Genomic DNA, 21,395 nt, shown 5'->3' with positions numbered 1-21,395 from the left:
TATATGCCTCGGGTGCGAACCCGAAGCCAAAAATGCAAAATAACCGCTGTTGTTTGTCTTCCTTGCACTAGTGTCTACCAAGCTAAATTTTACTGTGTTTCTTTTCCCCCCACATAAGGTTAGTCCTTAAAGCATTTCAGGCCTCCTACTATTCTTAAAGCATTTCAGGCCTCCTACTATTCTATGTGAGACTAACCGACTCTTTAGAGTGTCAAGATGCAATCCTTACTTTGAATCCTTACTAAATTATATAAATGGGGCACCACCATGAACTTCTACTAACAAGGGTCATGTAATTACGTCCCGACCAATTGAGGCACCACCATGAGGTCTCACCTAGAGGCTCATGGAATTATGCTCTAACCAATGAGGCACCACCACGAAACTATCGTGAAATTACGCCCTAACCAAACCAACATCATACTTCCAATAATCAATTTAGAATTTATCATGTCAAAACCATGCTACTTTGATAACCGACCATCCCATCCAAGTCACATGCCAAGATCATATTAAACTTATCATTCACAACCCATAAACCATTTCGCTCATGCATATTTATTCATCTCATGTTTTTAACATACAATCCAATCAAGCATGTACCAAACATCCAAGAACATAAAAGCAACGAAATAAGAACGCACCCTCGCCCAGCTCCTCGCTCAAGCAGAAAGGTCTCACTCAGGCGAGCTCCTTTCGCCTAGGTGAGAGCTCGAGAAGAGGGGAACAATGGCTTGCGCGTCCTCTCTTCTTAGGCGAGACCTCCACGCTTGAGCAAGATGAGCTCTCGCTCAAAATAGGAGCTTGCCGCCTAAGCGACAACTCTTGTAGCACCTGAGTGGGTTTTCTTATGCTCTCGTTTAGGCAAGATCCACTCGCTTGGGCAAGATTATCAGATCTGCCATTGTTCGTGTAAGCCAACATAGAAATCAACCAGAGCAAGGCATAGTATATATTCATATTAACTTAAAAGCCATAAAATCACCTAAGAGCACAAAACAAAACTGAAAACGCAACAAAAACACATTCAAATGCGAACCCTAGCTTCCCTTACTTAGAAATAACTAGCAAAATACCCTAAGCTAGTGAGTACAACAGACCTCAGAGCAGATTCACAAACTGGAAAAATGGTAGAACAGGTTCAAAACGGGTTACTAAGGTGAACCCTAGCTAGAATCATGACAGTAGAGCCAGAAACAAGGAAGGTACGGTTAGAGAATCGACTTACGTGAGTAAGAGTTGAGTTTTGAGCTAGCTTGACCAAGAGGGGACCAAACCCTAGTAGAGCACTATTTGAGAGATTGAGAGGAGTAAGGTGGCTGATTTTATGTAAAATGGCAGAAATGAGAGTGTTAGTTGGTTTAGGGTCTTTGGTTCCCTTTAGACTAGGCCTAGGCCTAATTGATTAGGGACAACCCCATTAAAATTAGGGTAGAACAAACAGTGGACCTGACAAAATGAATGGAAAAGTTAATTTAATTTCAATTCTTTATGCATAAAATTTAACAAACCATACGATTTTTTACCCAAAAAAGGCCTGAAATAATATGGAAAGACCTTATGGTTGATTTGTGTAAAGAAAAGAAAGAATATTCATATGCAAAAATAAAAAACTTAAGTCAATAAGAGTATAACATATATAAATATATTTATATGAGTAATATTGAGTAAGTATTCCCCAGAAGAATATGCTGTATTTATAAATATAAGTGGATAAAAAATAAAAGATGATAAATCATTGACAAATAAAGTCAATCAGCGGAATATCAATTATTTAATTTAATATTTTCATACACATTTAATTATCGTATGTATTCATGAGATATTAAGTTCATAATTATGGTGTAATATATTACAATTGTATTTTTTATTATAAGCATAATATGTACATATTACAAAATATTATGAAAATAAATACATTTATTTAATAATTTTTCAGCTCGAATTTAGATTGGAGTATATATTTTATTGAGTTAATCTATTGCTTGAATGTTAAATTGTATTTGATAATAAAATTGATAAATAGGTCTACAATTAAATAAAAAATTAGTACTTAGTATTTTATTAACTATTTTGTAACTTTTTCTTTGAGTATTTAAATATTTTAAACAAATAACAATAATTGACATTTTTTTATTATATAGAAGTATTTGACAACTTTATTATAATAATGTAGTACACTAAAAAAATATTTTTGAAGATTAAAATTATAATTTTAGTCAGAAAAATATCACATTTTTGACAATTTAAAAAACAACCAGAATTGCATATGTCAAGAATAATTTGGGACAAAAACTATTAAATGCTTGTATTGTTTCTAAAAATGAAAAGAATTACTAGGAGTTTAAAATAGCTATAAAATTTATTTTTATTTTATAATATTTTTATTATATATTGACAAATAAAAAACACTACAAAATAGTGGTTCAAAACTGTTATAAAATTTATTTTTATTTTATGATATTTTATAATATTTTCAGTAAAAAAAAGTCACAAAATATATTATATTTTTTTTTATTTAACAATTATGGAAGGTTTAAAACCGTTATAATTTTTTAAATTTAAAAAGAAAATTAAAATTGTAAAAACTATTTGTGAACTATTTTTTTGTAAATTTTAACCAATGCTTTAGTTATTAGTTTTATTTAAAATTATTTTAAAAGATAATTATAATAGTATTAATAATTTTATCATATTTAAAAAATTAATAATCTAATTGTATTAATGTTCACATACCAGTATCTTTAAACATACAAAATTTTGAATAAGGTAAGTTGTTCTAAAAAACAAATCCACCTTTCATCGTCGTTTGAAGAAAGAAACCGCACAACCACAGATATCATAAATTTAACAATGTAATATCAAAATTGTATACTAAGTCTAAAAATATCATAAATATAGGGTTAAATATGTTTTTAGTCCTTAGCTTTTAATAAAAATTGGAATTAGTCTATCTTTAAAACGTTGACTCAATTTAATCTCGCAACTTTATAAATGTGTAGATTTAGTCATTTGTAACTAAAATTTGTTAAGTTCATTTGACATTTCAAACCTATTTCATTGATAGTATTTAAGTTGTTTACACCGTTTGACACATTTTAGCTCTAGTGTTAGCTAAGAAAAACGTTTGAAACGTCAAATAAACTTAACAAAATTTTATTAAAAAAACTAAATTGACACATTTCTAAAGTTGAGTGATTAAATTGGACCAAAGTTTCGAATATGGACTAATTTCAATCACTAGAAGAAAATGTCTCATTAGTAACTAATTTTAGTGACCAAAAGTTGTTAGTCACTATAATGACTAATATAGATACCAATTTACAAAGTAAAAGATTATTAGTTACTAAAATAGTTACTATTATGAATAAAAAATTACAATTGATCACTAAATTGGTTTTTAAAATTAGCTATCATAGTTTTGGCTTCGAAAGAAAATTTGTCACTAAACTTTAGCTACCTAGGTTTTGGCTACCAAAATGACTTAGTTACTAAATTGGTGTCTAATTAATTAGTGACCAATTTAATGACCAATTATAATTTTTTATTTATAATAGTGATTATTTTAGTAACCAATAATTTTTAATTTTGTAAATTGGTATCTAAATTGGTCAACTATACTGATTAATAATTTTTTATCACTAAAATTTACTACTAATGAGACATTTTCTTATAGTAATTTTTCAATAAAATTTAAGGGACCAATAATATATTTAATCCTAAAATATTTATCAAATCGATGTACTTAATTTGGAAATATCTCAATATATATATATATATATATATATATATATATATATATATATATATATATATATATTGAAAATATCTTTCTTTGTTCTTTTGTCATTGTAAATAAATGAATATATTTTCCATGTTCATCCGACCAAAACGCACATCATGAATAAGAGAAACAACAAAATGATACAATCCTAAAACTAAGCAAAACTTCATCAATTATAACGTCAAAACGGAAAAAACTTGAATAGCAACCTCAATAAGAATTCATAATTTAGATTGAAAGCCATGCATCATTGTATTCCTCTTTTCCTCTTTGTTTGTTGCAGTAGTTGGAACAATAACTACTTTAAATTTGCTTGGGTCCTGCATTTAAAATAAAAACTCATAAATAAATAAGATGGAGAAACAGAACCATACAGAATCAATAAAATATATTACTTGACATATTGGTAATATTTACTTTTCTTGATTGGTACTGAAGTCCTCATGTTTCCATCTCTAAGCAGATTGTGTGTAGAGAGCTATAGAGCTATATAAGACATTTTGTAAGACTCTCTTTTTCCGCCTTAAAAGTTAAAGGGGCCTAGCCTCATCTGTTGGGTCTAAGGGTTGGTCCATAGGGTAGCCAAGATTCCTTACAACCTTTTCGTTTTCTATTCAGCTAACTTTGCCAAAAACAACCACTTTACTCATCTCATTTTTCCTCAATAGTGTTCTGCTAGGGTTTGGACCTCCTTCATCTTTAAGCTAGTTCAACCCCACTTTCTACTCCACGTAAGTTGTTTTTTCAGCTCCTACTCTTCTCCTTTGGTTTGATTTTCGTGATTCCAGTTAGGGTTCACCGTAGTAACCACGTGTTTTTTCTCCTCCACTGTTTCCAGCTCTCGAATCTGCTCCAGGAGCTATCGTACTCATTTGCTTAGGTGTCAAGGTATTCTGTTAGTATTTTCCAAGTAAGGGAAGCTAGGTTTTCGCAAGTTTTAATTTATTTTGCATGCTTTTGGTCTGTTTCATGTTCTTGATGGTTGAATGATGATGATGATTGCGTGAAAATGTATGGTTTGAGTTTCCGGGTGTTTCCTTGGCTTGTGTTTCTGCCCTGCACGTGTGAACAGTGGTGAGAACTGATATTCTCGCCCAAGTGAGCTCGTCTCGCCTATGTGAGAATAGCAGGAACTCACACTGGTTCTGCTCGAGCATCTCGCTCAAGCGAAGAACCCTTGTTTTGAGCGACAAACAATCTCGCTTAGGAGAGAGTGTCTCGCCTAAGCGAGAACTCGTGGGAAACCTATGTTTTCTGCTTAAATCGTAGCCCAGGCGAGGGAATTTGTTTTGAGCGAAGGGTGATCTCGCTCAGGCGAGAAGGCCTCACTCGCTCAGGCGAGAAGGCCTCACTCAAGCAGAAGCTTGTAAAGTGCCACTGTAACGTGCTTGCCCAGGCGAGGGAGCTTAGCTTAAGTGAGACAATCCTTGTCATTTGGGCGAAGGTTTCTAGCCTAAGCGAGGACAGTGCAGGTTTTGTGTTTTACTTTCCCAAATTAGTTGTGGCTGGTTGTTTGTCTTGAGAATGCATGAGGTATGTGAATATGCATGTAATACCTAACTATATGGGCTGGAATTGATAAGTATGATATGAGCTTGGCATGAAATATGATTTGAATGGTTTTTTATAAATATTGGCATGAGATTGATATACATGGTAACTTTATGTTTGGTTGGTGAAACATGATTTTGGTATGGTTTAGGACATAATTCCATGAATCTCTAGGTGAGATCTCATGGTGGTGCCTCATGGTCAGGACATAATTCCATGACCCCTGTTAGTGGGAGCTCATGGTGGTGCCTCATGGTTAGGACGTAATTCCACGAAGGTTTCGTAGTGATGCCTCATTGTATAATTTAGTAAGGATTCAAGTAAGGATTGCATTCTAACACTCTAAAGAGTCAGTTAGTCTCACATAGAGCGTACTGACTCAAGTGGTGAGAGTAGCCGGAGGCCCTAATATTTGGTAAGATAATGGTCTTAGATGTTTGAAGGATAACCTTGTGTGTGGTAGGGTGAAACCCATTGGCAATGACTCTGCAGAGTAGTAGAGGCCACCACAAGTGCAGACATCCAGTGAATATGACTGATTATATGTATCTGGATAATTGAGTCGTAGAGTCTTTCTTGTTGGTCATCACATGCTTGGTTGATTTATGTATCTTTGACTTTAAAGTTGTACGCAATTGTATGATAAAACATTTTCCACTCTAGCTTACCCTTTTTGTTTGCTTGTTTGTTTTATGTCTGGTTTTCTCCTTTTGCGTTGATCATCAATTTATTAATGTGAGCAGACGTGGGAACTCCTCGTAGTCATCAAGGTAATGGAAACTCCGCTGTGTAGCTTACCTTGGATTGGATTCCCTTTCTCCAAGTTTTCTGTTGAGGCACTATGACCTATGTATTGTCTGTCTCCTTGAGCGTATATTTTGTATATGGTTAAACTTGTTTCCTGTTCTATTAATGGTATCGTGGTGTGCCTTAGTTTCTTTCCTAACACATGCTGGATAACTGTAGGAGTGACATATGTGCTCTATGGATTCGCTCTTTATATTATTTATCGTGATATTTCGTTTAATTAAGTTTATTTATTAAATCGGATGTTACACATTTCCAAATTATGCTTCAAGAAAGTACCATCTCCAACAAAAACTCTCTTGTCGCCTATGATAGTTTGAAATTAAATGGGAAAAATAGAAAATAACATTATACCTATGGTTTAAAAAATATCAATGACTACACTTTTTTACAAATGTGGCTTAAAAATTAGAAAAGACCATACTTTTTTACAAATATCGTTTAAATATTATAAAAAAAATCACATTTTATGAAATGTTGTCTATTTATACCATACTTTTTAAAATGTGGTCTTTAAAATTTGTGACCAAAAGAATAAAAATGTGGTTTTATATTTATTCATAACATTATACATAAAAAAAATACTAAATTTATTTAACATTTATTTTTGTTAAAGAGTCCAATACTATATATATATATATATATATATATATATATATATATATATATATATATATAAAGAAATATGAAATAAAATTAATAAATTAAATAACAAAACTTATGTGAACGTTACGGTTACAGATACGTTCCCAAATTCTCAAATCACGTTCTGTGCTTTTTCGAACAAATGGTCTTTGAACAAATTCTCAAATTTCCTTTTGTCACAAATCATCTTGCTTCTTGAATCAACTGTTGGAGGCTAGCACTAAAGGCACCGAAGGTTGTCGAAGCTTGGAGGCGAAGTACGTTGTCGTGACGAAGTGCAAACTCTCTCAGGGTTTTGATTTCAGCACGGAGACAGTGAGGTTGGGGACGAAATAAGTTTTGATTTCAACGCGTGGAAGAGGTTGCAGCAACATCAAGTTTGATTTCATAGACGATTCCTTTTTTATTTGCTGTTTTTACTTGGTAGACGATTCCTTTTTTATCAAACTTCTTCACTCCTTTTTGCGCCATCGTTAGTCTCTAACTTTGTCATCGTTCCTTTTCTTCACCTGTTAGAGGTTAGTGTCTCAGAAGAAATATTTTCGTTTTCATTAACTTTGTCTATCTTCTTTTTTTTTTTTCTTTGTATATTGATTTGCTATTAAACATTTTAATTCTTTTATGCTTTATTTGGTATGTGTAGCTCTGATTTAAGTATCACATTTTAATAACTAGTGGACTTTAGCATAAACAAGAAAATCCACTTGACATAGGTATCACTATGTGAAAATTAAAACACCACTAGCTCAAACTTTGGACTCTAAGCGTTCTAGTTCTTCCACATCCTCCTTTGAAAATCCATTAAATTATCTTCCGTTATCCTTTTTATCTTACGTGTTTTATGCACATAACTAAACATACATATATCAATAAAAAATTAGTTTGTAGTTCTTATTTTTTGGCTTTGACTTTTTAATGTGTCCGTTTGGTAAACATATAATGTACCAATAATGAATGTTTTCTTTTTTTATCTCAATTGCAGCTTGTATCCAAGATGCTGCATTATGTTTGGCTTGTCTCCATTTCATAGTAAAGTTCCTTAAATTGAGATGCGTAAGCTGGATAATTCTTCTTTAGCTACAAGTGTTGTTGTCATTTCTCCGATATTTGAATGCATACATAACATAACTTAACTTGTCTTTGTTGATTACAAACCGTCTATTAAATTTTTCTTATATATATATATATATATATATATATATATATTTGAAGAATTTAAAATTCTAATAAAATTAATAGATATATTTTTTTTTAATTGTATGAAAACTCACAAAATCTTAGAAGTGATTAAATTGAATCTTACTAATAACGTTTTTTTTAAATTACGTGTATACATATATTACCTTGAGTCTTATTATCTCTTGTATAAGAAAAGGAACCAAAACTTTGTTTTAGTTTATGCTTTTCCAATTTAGTTATTTTTCGCTGCAGTTTTAGTGAAAGTTGATGGGCCAGAAACGTTTTAGCTTAATTTTGTTTTAAGTCATAAGTGAACCATTGTTTAACTTCTATTTTATAGATTATTAATTACTAAATAAAACTATAATTTTAATTCATATAATACTATTTTCAATTATTAATTGATTAACGAAACTATAAGGAGTGGACTAAATTTTCAAGGATTAGTAATGAGTATATAAAGGCTGTTGAATCATTTCTTGATTTTGCTTACACAAGAGGAAGACCTCAAGGAAGTGAGGTTTTATGTCCATGCGCTAAATGCAAAAATTGTATTTCGGCTAGACGACACATGATCTACGAATATTTAATTATCACAGGATTTCTAGAAGGGTATGATCTCTGGGTTCACCATGGAGAAAAAATACTTTCGCCTGCTAATAAAGATGAAGACATGATAGATAATGAAGATTCACACGATGATATTAATGCTTTATTGTATGAAACATTTAGAAATGTGGTAGATGTAAAAGAAGACAAAGAGGGTCCTAATGATGAAGCTAGAAAGTTCTACCAAATGATTAATGATGCAAATCAAGAACTCTACCCTGGATGTGAAAGCTTCTTAACTTTATCTTTCATCATTCGGTTATATTTATTAAAGTGTCTTCATGGTTGGAGAAATTCTTCATTCACTGACCTCTTACAACTACTAAAAGAGGTCATGCCTTACTTCAATATTCCTGAACCTTTTAACAAAACAAATAGTATGATTACTGACTTAGGTTTTGATTATAAAAAGATTCATGCATGTCCCAAAGATTGTATGTTATTTTGGAAAGAGAGTGAGAATTTAGATGCTTGTAGTATCTGTAAATCTTCGCGATGGAAAGAATTTCCTAAAGTCAATTCTAAGGTTGAGGGCCCAAAATATCAGCTTAGAGTTCCTGCCAAAGTATTGCGACACTTTCCATTGATTCCTAGACTTCAAAGACTCTTTATGTGTTTGAAGAATGCTGAGTCAATGAGGTGGCATGAAGAAAAATGAGCAAAGGATGAGAAATGAGACATCCCGCTGATGGTGAAACTTGGAAAAGCTTTGATGGCCTTCATGAAAAATTTTCTATTGACTCGCGCAATGTAAGACTTGCTCTGGCTAGTAATGGCTTTAATCCATTTAGAACCATGAGCATATCACATAGCACGTGGCATGCCATGATGGTTGTGTACAACCTTCCACCTTGGTTGTGCATTAAAGTTGAATATACAATGTTATCATTGTTGATTCCTAGACCACAATCAATAGGAAATGATATTGATGTGTACCTTCAACCGCTGATCCAAGAGCTAAAAGAGTTATGGGAGTTGGGAGTACAAACCTATGATGCTTCAAAAAATGAGACATTTCTAATGCGTGCAACTCTTCTATGGACAATCAATGATTACCCTAGATATGCTATGTTGTCTAGTTGGAGCACAAAAAGAAGATTCGCTTGTGCATATTTCAATTATGACACTAATTCATCCTACCTAAAACATAGTCATAAGATGTGCTATATGGATCATCGTGTGTTTTTACCAATGAACCATCCTTGGAGATTTAATAAGAAGTCTTTAATAGAAAAATAGAATTGAGGTCTACACCATACATGCTAGAAGGGACAAAAATTCTAAAGATATTAAAAGATTTTGTTAATGAGTGGCTCAGGATGGTGGATGAACACGAGGAACTCTTTAGTTGCAGCTCGGGTTGGCGAGTGTTGCCGGTGTGAGTGTGCACGTTGTGACGTGTACGGTGGGTCTAGATAGATTGCCCTCCTTAGTATTAAGCTGACGAGTTTGGTAGTCTTGGGATGTTACGAATGTTATTCGTAATGGCAAATCCACCTGGCGTTACGGTGTGTGATCCGTAGCATGATTTCCCGCACGTGCTCTATCGGTTGTGGCCGATAGGTGTGGCAACAAGACATCTTGAGATATTCGTCAGAAGACGTAGAACACGGTTGGCATGGTAGTGGCCATGTGTTATGGAATCAAAAGATGGTTTTCCTTTGGTGTGGTTGTGATATATGTATATAATGTATATATATGTTTATTTTATTGTTAGCTCACCCTATCTGCTTGTGTTTGGCGATGATCGTGTACGCGGTACACGTGAGCAGATGATGTTACAGGTAGATCTAGTGAGACATAGAGTCGGAGCGGGGCTAGTCTGGGATGAAAAGATTTATCCGCTGTTTTTAAGCTTTTGGTTTTAAGTGACTTGTAAACTTTCACCTTATCAGACTTTGGTTATGTATTTGAGTTTATATTTATAATTATGAATTGATGTATTTCATAAATACGTAATAAAGTTTTAAATTTCTCGCGTTTTTGAGAAATGGTATTTCATTAAATGCGATTTATCTATTATTTTCTATTTTATTATTTTAAATTCATAATATTCGATCAGGATGTTACAGCCACAACTTAAAAAATGTCATTCCGAGGCACAACTCAATAAATGCCACGTGCTTAACCCCTATCCCGAGCCACAACTCAAGGGATACGTTCTGAGCCACAACTCAAGGAACTCCAGCAAGTCGACCTTCGAGACATCATAGAAGCCTTGTAGACCACACACATCAAGCAAGCAGAAACCTAATTCTGCTACAGTAATATCGCCTAACACTACTCTCGAGCCTCCAAGCGAACCACGCTTTCAGGCTGCCAAGCTCCTCTAGTGCCACTACCTTAATAGACATCACCTGGTGGGACGACCCTCACTGTTAGGCACCTTACATTCCAATAGCCTCTGTGAATGCAACTATCGTCTGGCATATGAAACACCACTGTCGGGCGCTACACCAGTACTTGTGTAGTACTAGTTTTAACTCTAGTTCAGGCACACTTGCACACACACCACTCTCACTTTGCCACTTATTCAACATACCATAAACTTGGTTACTTACTGTCTAAAATAATTCTAGTTAGCATTAATCCTTTCATGCACTTGCAGTGCCTAAACGTTGTCTCATAGACAATTCCAATTATTCGCACTTATCATTAGTTATTGAGTAACACACTGCCCTATCCCTTATAATGCAACACCTCACAAATTTATCCTTATCGTAAGATGACATATACCTCATTTCTAGTTACTGCATTTTCCCATTAGGAACTCAAATCCCTAATTGTACCATACATCTCAATTCAGCAACACATTTAGCTTAGTAAGACTCTCTACTACACTGTTATTATGGTCATGATTCTTCCAACTCCCATCAACACTCACATTAATTCTCTACTACACTATTATTATGGTCATGATTCTTCATTACAGATAATTTCTCAATTCATCATTCGATAACAATTGATTTACTAAGACCCTAGCCTCTCCAATGCACCTCATAGCCACACAGTTCACCTACTTTACGCTGGCGCCTGGCGACTCAATCATTACCGCCAGGCGGTGCATAGTATTCTGGGAAAATCCTTGAATTTCTAGCCTTGCACAACCTCTCCTAACAGTTCCTCAATGCTTTTGGATGCCTATTTTTATCGTTCCGCTCGTGAACATAATAACAATGGTACCAATATTCAACTTTAACTATATCCAACACAATTCCAGTGCAAATCAACAACAATTATACTCAATTCATCAAAATCCCAATCTGCCAACCCTAAACTTTATCCTTACCAAATTTTATTCCAAATAATTCAATTCACCCTGCAATTCGACTAGTTATAGTACTTCACCATTTCATCATCATGTCCAGATTCATTCTATACGATCAGAATAGCCGAGAACACCCAAAACATCAAAATGAAGCCAAAATTGGCTCGTGTCACCTGGCGGGTGTTAACTATCGCTAGCCATTCAACTAAAACCCAAAAAATTGGGTGAATAACAAGCGTCGCCTGGCGGCTAAGCTCGTGCCGTCAAGTAGTTCCATCTCTAGAACCCATAAATGAGCATAACATGATGAGTTGCCTGGCGGTAGTTTATCGTCTGCAAGGCGGTTTCTGGAAAATTTCCAGAAATCCAGAATTTATGAATTGATTTAAAAGGGAAACATATAATTTCACACAATACATCATGCAATTAACGTAACAACATACATTAAGGGTTTGGCTCCCCTAACCTGGATTCCTTAGCTTAAACTTTGAAATTTGAAAGTTCTTCCTTAATCCCAATGGCCTCCCTTGGCTCTCTCCCAATTCAGCTCCTTTGCTTCACACAAAACTCACGTTTCACTCTGGATTTTCTCTCCATATTGTGCAGTACAATGATAGACTAAGAAAACCCTCATTCTCACCTCTAATTGGAATTTTAATTAGGTCTTAATGATGGTTAATTAGCCAAAAAAAAACAAGTTTAATGGTGAGGGTAATTGCTATTCAAGAGCCATTATTGAGTTGTTTTTCAGCCCCTCTTGGCTGCTCCTTTGTTAGCTAGGGTTTCTCTGCCCTTTTACATTCATGCCAAAGAAACTTTTGTCAAAAAGAAAGTTTAATTTGGATCTACCCAGGTTCAAACACATAACCATGCCAATGTTCAATTCAATGCACAACCATTTAACCAATTCATGTTTCATGATAATTCACATAATTCTATAATTATGTTCTCATTCATCACGATCCAGCACATTATTAAAGTAATTATAAATTAAATAGCATATAAATGACATACATAAGACTTAAATCCAAGACCTTTCACACAATTAAGTACTTTCAACCATTTGAGCTAGTACTATTTCATGTCATCCATGTCAAAATTAAATGCCATAAAGGTTCCCACTACCCGCATTTATTAATTAATCATTTAATTAATTGATTAATTTTTATGGGTCTTACAGTCTTGTAGCCTGTCATGCCTTCTATTGTTGTACTTACGATATCCAACCCGATCATGCCTTAATGTTACTTCATTTTCTCTCTTACCAAAACGCCTAAGATGTCCTACCCTGATAAGCTCTTGTACTTTATCTCTAAGGGTTGAGCATTAATCTCTTGTGTTATTGTTATTGCGATAATATCAGTAATACTTTTCATGTCGTCATCCGATCAACTCTAAAACTTCATTGGGTGCGGGATGAGATCAATTATTAGAGATTCTTGCAAGATACATGACCTGGAAGCATTGAGGAGTGTGTAGTTCGTGTATCGGACATGCTTGTGCTCTCACGTTCGTGGGTTGCCTCTGCGAGCTTGTTGTGTCTTTTCAAATTTTTCTTCTCAGTGGGGAAGATATCAAACTTGGCACTGGCTTTGTATTTCCTTATAACGTCCACTTGCATGATCTTGGCGGCCCACTGTTTCAACTTATTCATACTGGCAGCTGGATTCATCAGCAGATGGCCATCCTTGAAGGTTGTTAATCATATATGTAATGTATTGTCTAAGTTAAGATTCTTCACTTTAAAAGCGGTTGTCCCAAATTTGTTAAAATAGACTCTCAAAGACTCTCCTTGTTCTTGTCTTATGTTGAGCAGAGAGAGAGATGACATTATGTCCACCACTTGTACTAAAAAATACATCCACTAGAAGAGTATATGCACTAGACAAGTCTATGCATTAGAGAAATCTTGGCATTCAATGAGTCAAAGATTATGGTAATGGTTGATCAGACGTGTTTAACAAATTCATGTCATTAGACGACTAAGGATACAAGATGACCAAAAGCCACCAGAAGTCTCAAACATTAAAGACTTAAATGAACTCAATAGACGAGTACTTTTACTAGACGGGTCAATACAACAAAATACGACACCATACAACTACACACATTAGACGAATCAAAAAGAGTTGTGACATTTGGCTAAGTCATTTCTTCCTTATAATCACTGATTGATTATTTGAATTATTATTTTTATCTGATTATTTGAAATTGATATTTATTTAAATGAGCCACAAGGTAAGTATTATCATGTGATAATTATACTTTAGAAAATATTTTTTTTAATTAAGCAGTCAAGCTATATGAATATATGGAAATATTTTATTTGATTGAAGATTAAATTGGTGATTAATTACAATTAGAAATTACCATTGCTTTAACTATACAATTGTAGAATTATGTTTCACGGGGTTTCTTTAATAGGATGAAGGTTGAATGTTGAAGGTTATAGAAAGAACAAAATTCAAATCAAGCTCGTGCTTATTCAAGAAAGGAGAGAAGATATTTTGAAGAGCATCAATAAGAGACAAATGAAGACTCAAATGAAGAATTAAATTGAAAAAATTATCAATCATTCCTAATAAAGAGAAATCAAGAAGATTCTAATGAAGTTATGCAACTCAAAACCTCAACGACTAGCAATTCAATATCTATATAAAGGATGCAAAGTTGACCCTGAAAAGAAGATTTGATAAACAAAATACAAAAGTTTTGAACCTCCCAACGACGTATCCAAAGAGAATTGTGAGAATTGGATTAAGAGCATAACCTTTAAGATATCCTTCACAAAGTAAAGTTTTACCTATGCAATCTAAATTGTACTCTTTAACTTTGCAAGTGTTTCTTAAAATTTCAATTGCATATCTAAATTGTTGACGTCCTCACTTTTAACCAAAGTAACTTCTTAATCAAAAGCATGAACTTTATAGATTAATCATAGTAAATTTAACCAAAATAACTTCTCAATTAAATATTACTAATTCTAATAATTGACTGCTTTGACCAAGTCTCGCTAGAGTTTGACCCATTTCACTTACCTATGAGAGGCTGACACATGACACACACACACACACTTTCTCTCTAGAATTAAGGTTTCCATTAGGGTTGCATATGGTTTTAGTGTTTGGACGTCATGGAGGCTTGTGGCTACAATGATCAAGCGTGTTGGTGTAGGTTTGAACTGGTTTCGTGTTGCTGGTTGAAGCTTCGCATTTTTCGACGACGCAAGTTCTCCATAAATGGGGGCTATCGTGCTTTCGACTTTATGGTGCAATGGTGGCTGACCTACGTCATCTCCTTCATGGATGCTAATTAATTTAAACAAGTGCGGTGATGAAGTTCAAATGCGTGAATCTGTTGGTGATTCGCGTTTCTGGTCCGTGAAAGATTTGTGAGTTCTACTTGAACGAGATTCATGGTGGTTGAGGAAGACGACGATGTTGCAACGTTGCAGCTGAAGAGATGGTTGATGGTGTTGCTACAAATACGTGAAGATGGAGGTCTCGTGGTGGTGATGGTTGAATCACGTGGGGGCTCAAAGGTTTTGATCTATTCAAGGGGCGATGGTGGCAGTGTCAAAGAAGGTGCTGGAATGGAGCAGTTACAGATCTGGTCATGCGTTTGCGTGGTGGTGTTGTTTACGACGTGAAGGTGTTGTTCTGGCGTAGAATGGAGGTGGAGGAACGATCTGCTCTGCAACGTCGTGCCGAGTGTTATTCATTGTTACTCCGATATAGGTTCATGGTGGATGCGGTGCTTTAGCGACATGGCTGCTGCCAAACGATAGTGAGGTGTAAGGAAGGAACCAAGGTGGCTGCCGACATGAAGATAGTGGAAGAGGAAAAAGACTTAGGGTTTCTATTTGGGAGATGAGAAGATGATGATGATGATGTGGCAAAATCTAATTGGTTGGTTTATGACTTATTGGATTTAGACACGTGTCATGTTCTGGTTGGTCAGTTTAGTTAGTGAAGGATTACCACATGGAGTGATCTGGTTTAATTGAGTTTAAGTGATAGGGGGTGAAAGTTAGTAATTTAGGGAGGTGCAACAGTAAAAGCTCATTGTGTGGCCCATTGCTAAAAAAATGATTGTATATGTAATTTAAGGGTGCATTAAGCTCTTTCTATATTTCTTTCCGGAATTTGCTAACTTTGGTCTTATTTTGTAACTCGAAACAATTCAATTTCACACCTTTAATGGCCCAAATTAAATTTCAGCTACATCAACAAACGTTAGAGTATCGAATAATATTTTATGCAATTAAAGTCACTTTTTGAGTCATTTTGATCTCACAAACTCATTAAACCCAATTATCACATATCTTGATTAAATTAATCTTTTAAGAACTGAAATTCAATTAAACCCCCAAATTTAAACATTAAATGAGGGGAAATATTTGAAATCATTTGCAGGATATGGATTACTTGGAAGAAGAAGTAATACAAATTCTTTGTCAACTAGTGATGATTTTTCCACCTAATTTTTTTTATATATAATGGTTCACTTGCCTATTCATCTCCTGAATGAAGTGAGATTAGGTGGGCCCTTTCAATTTCGATAGATGTATCACATTGAGAGATATTTATGTAGGTTGAAGAATTATGTTCGTAACAAAGCTTACTTAGAAGGGTCAATTGTATAAAGGTATTTAATAGAAGAAGCCTTTACCTCTTTGCTCAAGATATTGGCATAAAGGTGCAAACAAAAGGCGAAATAGAAAAGGTTGTAATTATTACTACAATAATTTATGTGATTATTTCTCAATTCTTGGTCGACCTATAGGAAAAAAAATGGTAAACCACTTTCATTGCATTTGACATCAAATGCCCAAGCTCATTGATACCTATTATTCAATTGTGATGCATTCAACATATCCATTAGGTAAGATAATAGTTTATTGTCTTCATTTATCTTTAGAAACGCCTATTTTATAATCCTAACAAATAAAATATTGATGTATTTATAGAGAGTATGATGACATTATAATAGCCACAATAAAACAGGAAAATGGGTGAAGGCGAAAACCCAAAATCAAAAATTTAGTGAATGGTTCAAAACTCGAGCCTTGAAAGATGATGCACCATCTCAATTTAAAGATTTCCCCATAGGGCCAAATAATGTGGAAAAAAGATTTCCAGGTTACCTCATCAATGGATACAAATTCCATACTATAAAGCGAGATGCTAGACATAAAACCTAAAATTTTGGTGTAACGTTGGTTTCAATGACTACAAGTTTTGCAAGTTCTAAGGATGAAAATCCAAGGATTGAACTCATCACTTATTATGGTGCAATCAAAGATATAATTGAGTTGGAGTATTATGGTAACTTTAAGTTTGTGATGTTCGATTGTGATTGGTTTGAGGTTAAAGAAGACAAGTATGGTCTATCACACGTGTATATTTCAACAAAAAATGTTATCAAAATGATCTTTTTGTGCTAGCTTCTCAGGTCCACCAATTCTTTTATATCCAAGATCCTTTAGAAGAAAATAGACATTATGTTACGAGAAAGTTCCAACAAATTTATTTATCATTGGTGACCGACCTAACAGTTCAAATGGCACTGAACTACATGGTACAAATAATGATGGTGAACTAAATTGGGTTAGGGATAACATGCCTATCACAATATTTGAGAAAACTTATAATGTTGGGGAAGAAAGTACATTTGAAGATGAAATTGATGACACTTTATTTGACTTCATGGACTAAGGCTAATATAAAATCAAATTTTAGTTATATGTGATTTTGTTTTTGTTTTATTTTATTTTTAGTAGTAGCAATACCTTGTTTTTCTATTTCAATAATATGTATTGCTTATTTCATTGGACATTATCATCTTGTTTTCAGGCCATGGAATATGAAGCAACCTCAAAACCTAAGAAGAATACTCTTAAAAGGGTTGAAAAAAATGGTATTAATTTGAACCTACCTAAAGTCAAATCAAGTAAGGAATTGCTTAGAAAGGTCCAAATCAAACATGAGAAAATAACGAGTATTGATATGCGAAATAAGCCACCTATGGTTGCTTCTAAGGGACAATTCAATTTGTCTATGTTTAAAGTTTGAGGCTAAACTGAAAAAAAAAAACACTCTTACTCCTATAGTGAGGCAAGCACAAAATATTCAATCAAGGCAACCTCAAAAGAATAACACAGTTAAAGAGGCCATTCATGATTCAAGAGAAAGGATAAAAGCCATTAAAAGACCCCTAAACAAAGTTCATGCCAAACAAATCTCAAAGAAAATAAAATTTACAAAACAAAGCAATTCTACCTCAAAGCTTTAAACCATTGAAATAAACCTAATTGAAGTTGACAAACAACAACCACAAAAACAACAAACAACAGAAGAGGTGAATTCCATGAGGGTCCCAAATGACAAAATGAAAAAAGGATTGGTTGAAAATGATGGGACAATGATAAAGAAAAAGACTAAGAAGATCAATGCTAATTGGTGAGTTTCTTGAAGAAAATGTAGAGAAAGATTAAGAAGATGGGGAAAAGGATAATGTGCATCAAGATGAAGAATGTCAAAATCAAAAAGTTGTTGAAGGACTTATTGAAAAAGAAAATGTGTTGCTTGAGAAAAACATTGAAATCAATGCATCTAGAGGTAATATTACAATCTCACCAAGTTTATTATTCAAAGCTTTTATCATTTATTTGTAGCTTAGCTAAGTTTAATGTTAGTTAGGCGTAATCAAGAAAAGAACACAAGGACTAACTAAATGCTTACAAATACATCCAAGAAATACTCAACACCGTCCAAAAGTCATCTTGGATAGAGATGGAGAACCTATTGGTGCCAATGACAAAGTTGTGTCTGACCTGGGTAATTTTCTTGGGACCATAGCAAGGAATTCAAAATTTTGTCCTCTAATTTACATATACTTCAAGGCTCTGGTAAAGGTTCACAAGGATCGAATATGGAAATATGTTATGGTATTTGAAAAAAGTTCTTCAAATATTTGAATTCATGTGAATGATGATATGTTCGTTTTAGGAAAAATTCAATATTTTTTAGAAAGGAGAGAAAACAATTTTTAGTCGTATAAATGATGCTTGGAGATGCTATAAGTGTTATATCAGGAGAACACATTTTTTGAAATATTCCACTTTGAAGAGAGTAATTGAAATATCGTCCACTGAACATTCTTGAAGATGATTTCAAGCAATTAATAGAATATTGGAAGAATAATAATATCGTTGTATGAACATTTTATGTGTTATAAGTAAAATCATTGGAGTGATGTCTAAAAACTATATTTTATGTTTAATATATTGTAGTACATTTATATTGATGTATGTTTTCCTTTCCAAACTACAGAGGATTAGTGAAAAGAATGCAATGAATAGGGCTAAGCAAAAGTATATGCACCATATGGGACCAGTCAACTTTGCTAGAGTTCGAGTTCAATTGTTATGGTATAATTGGGTTATGTCTCATTTTATATGTCTACTACTTTTCATTAATATTTGCTCAACTACTAATATTTTATTTTTAATTAACAGAGTTTTGAGAAGGGTGATGGAGAAGAAGTCAATAAAGCTGAAATGTTCATTAAAACTCGACAAAGTCGTCTAGATCTTAAAGGAAAAGCGGTGGATGAAGAAACACTAGATGTTATTGTAAGTTTATTTGTACATATGAAATATGTTTTAAAGCTATATATATTTTACGTATTGATAACATTGATGTTTTCTGTTAATCTAAACTCCAAAGTTCTATTGAAGACTCGACTAAATCTAGGGAACAAACATTTGAGTCATTGTTTGGAAAATAAAAGTATGGCCGAGTTCATTGCTATGGGAACACCCACAATATTCAAGAAATATCAAGAAATTGACGCTATCCAAGAAGGACGTGCCATATGAAAGCTATAACAAAGAGGATGCAAGCCGCGAAGGCAATGATGAAATTCATGCTTAAAAAACAAAATCCTGATTTGGCTAAGAATGATGTAGAAAAAGTGATTGCACAAGCATTAGGCAATGAAAGTAGTGTTGTTGGTCTATGCTCCTTTACTGGAACTTCCTAATAATGATGAGGTACCTATTTGAATCTTATATGTTTGTTACTCTGATTAGGAGGTACCATGTTAATAATCATTAGGAGGAGACTAATTTACATAATCTACAGGTAGTACCAACTTATTGTTATTCTTAAAAGAAATAAATAGTACTTTTGTTAATATGCTGTTCATCCACTTAATGTTACACTATATATAAAATAATCATTTTTCTTTTTTGTATTTGTGATTGATAGTTGGGTTTTTGTGTGTTGAATCTAAAGTTGTGTTTCTACTTTTCAAATTTAATACGACACTTATTATTATAGTGAGAAAACATACTATGAATTTAACTTCTAAAAAATTCATGAAAAAACTTAATATTATTGTGAATATTCAAATGCCCATTATTGATAAAAAAACTAATCATTAATCTCTAAAATTTATTAGCAGTATGAAATATTGAAATTAATATATCAATTTCGAAAGTTAATTTATTCACCATTCCTGATGGTCGATTGAATATTTTCAAGAATAATATCATAACATTTAACACGTTGGCCAAACTAATATTATTTATTATATTTAGTATTCTAGATGTCACCAACTAAGTCCAAAGCATATAACTACAAAAAATTACAAATAATATAACATTTAAGCCACCATCATGCAAAGCATTATTAAGCCTTAGGATTTTTTCAATTATTTCTGTCCATTCACCTTATCACCATCGGGTAGCTCTATAAATGGAATATCCCATGTTGGCTTATTCACACTACTTAACCGAACAAAGAAGAGATAAGCCTTAAACATTTAAGAAACTTAAGTTACTGTACAGCAAATAGAAACATATATTTTATTTCATCTTTTTAACATGTTTAAAAGTTTTACGATATTTAATTCAGCAAGTTCCACCAACTTCTGCTGATGCATGAAAAATCGCGCACCTTCTCCTTGTGAAAACTATATGCTTTGGGTGTAATAAACTAATGCATGGCTAAATAAAATAACCACTATTTGGTTTTTCTAAGGTTCGTATTTGTACGACCACCCTATACAATATTTTTTACAAACTTTTTTTCATATACATTAAAACTTGAAAAAATATATCTTCACACAACTATTAAATGTATTATACACCTATTTTTTTAATAAAATATATATCTTTTATATAACTATATTTTTTATTAAAATGTTAATTAATAAATTTATAGTAAAGTAAATAGTAGTGTGAATTAATCACTACTCTTAACACTCTCGTATAATAATATATTGATGAAATTTACAAATTGCCTTACTTAATGTGTAATTATTACATTATTATATTAAAATAATAAAGTAATTTTATTTAAAATAGAAGTTGTCGAAATATTATTATTCGCTTAAAGTATTTAACAACATAAAGAAATAACTATAAAGTAATTAATGAAACATTAATTCCGAATTTTTAATTTAATTGTATAATTATTTATCAATTTTGTGGTCTAATTATTCAACGTAATTTTTTAATTATTTAAATAGTTAACTTTGTTAATT

The 21,395-nt window shown here is 33.0% G+C and overlaps 3 pseudogenes; all 3 read left to right on the top strand.

The window, feature by feature from the left end:
• The first annotated feature begins 1,178 nt into the window (after positions 1-1,178).
• On the top strand, positions 1,179-9,957 carry LOC146886175 (uncharacterized; annotated as a pseudogene).
• Positions 9,958-15,258: 5,301 nt separating this feature from the next.
• Positions 15,259-17,560, top strand: LOC146886174 (uncharacterized; annotated as a pseudogene).
• Positions 17,561-17,701: 141 nt separating this feature from the next.
• Positions 17,702-19,697, top strand: LOC146886173 (uncharacterized; annotated as a pseudogene).
• The last annotated feature ends 1,698 nt before the right edge of the window (positions 19,698-21,395 follow it).

The sequence above is a fragment of the Vigna unguiculata genome, chromosome 5 (genome assembly GCF_037176805.1).
Source record: "Vigna unguiculata cultivar grain cowpea cultivar isolate G323 ecotype 2 chromosome 5, ASM3717680v1, whole genome shotgun sequence".
Classification (NCBI taxonomy): Eukaryota; Viridiplantae; Streptophyta; class Magnoliopsida; order Fabales; family Fabaceae; genus Vigna; species Vigna unguiculata.
Note: the sequence above shows the minus strand (reverse complement) of the source record. Positions and strands in the feature narration are given on the sequence as shown.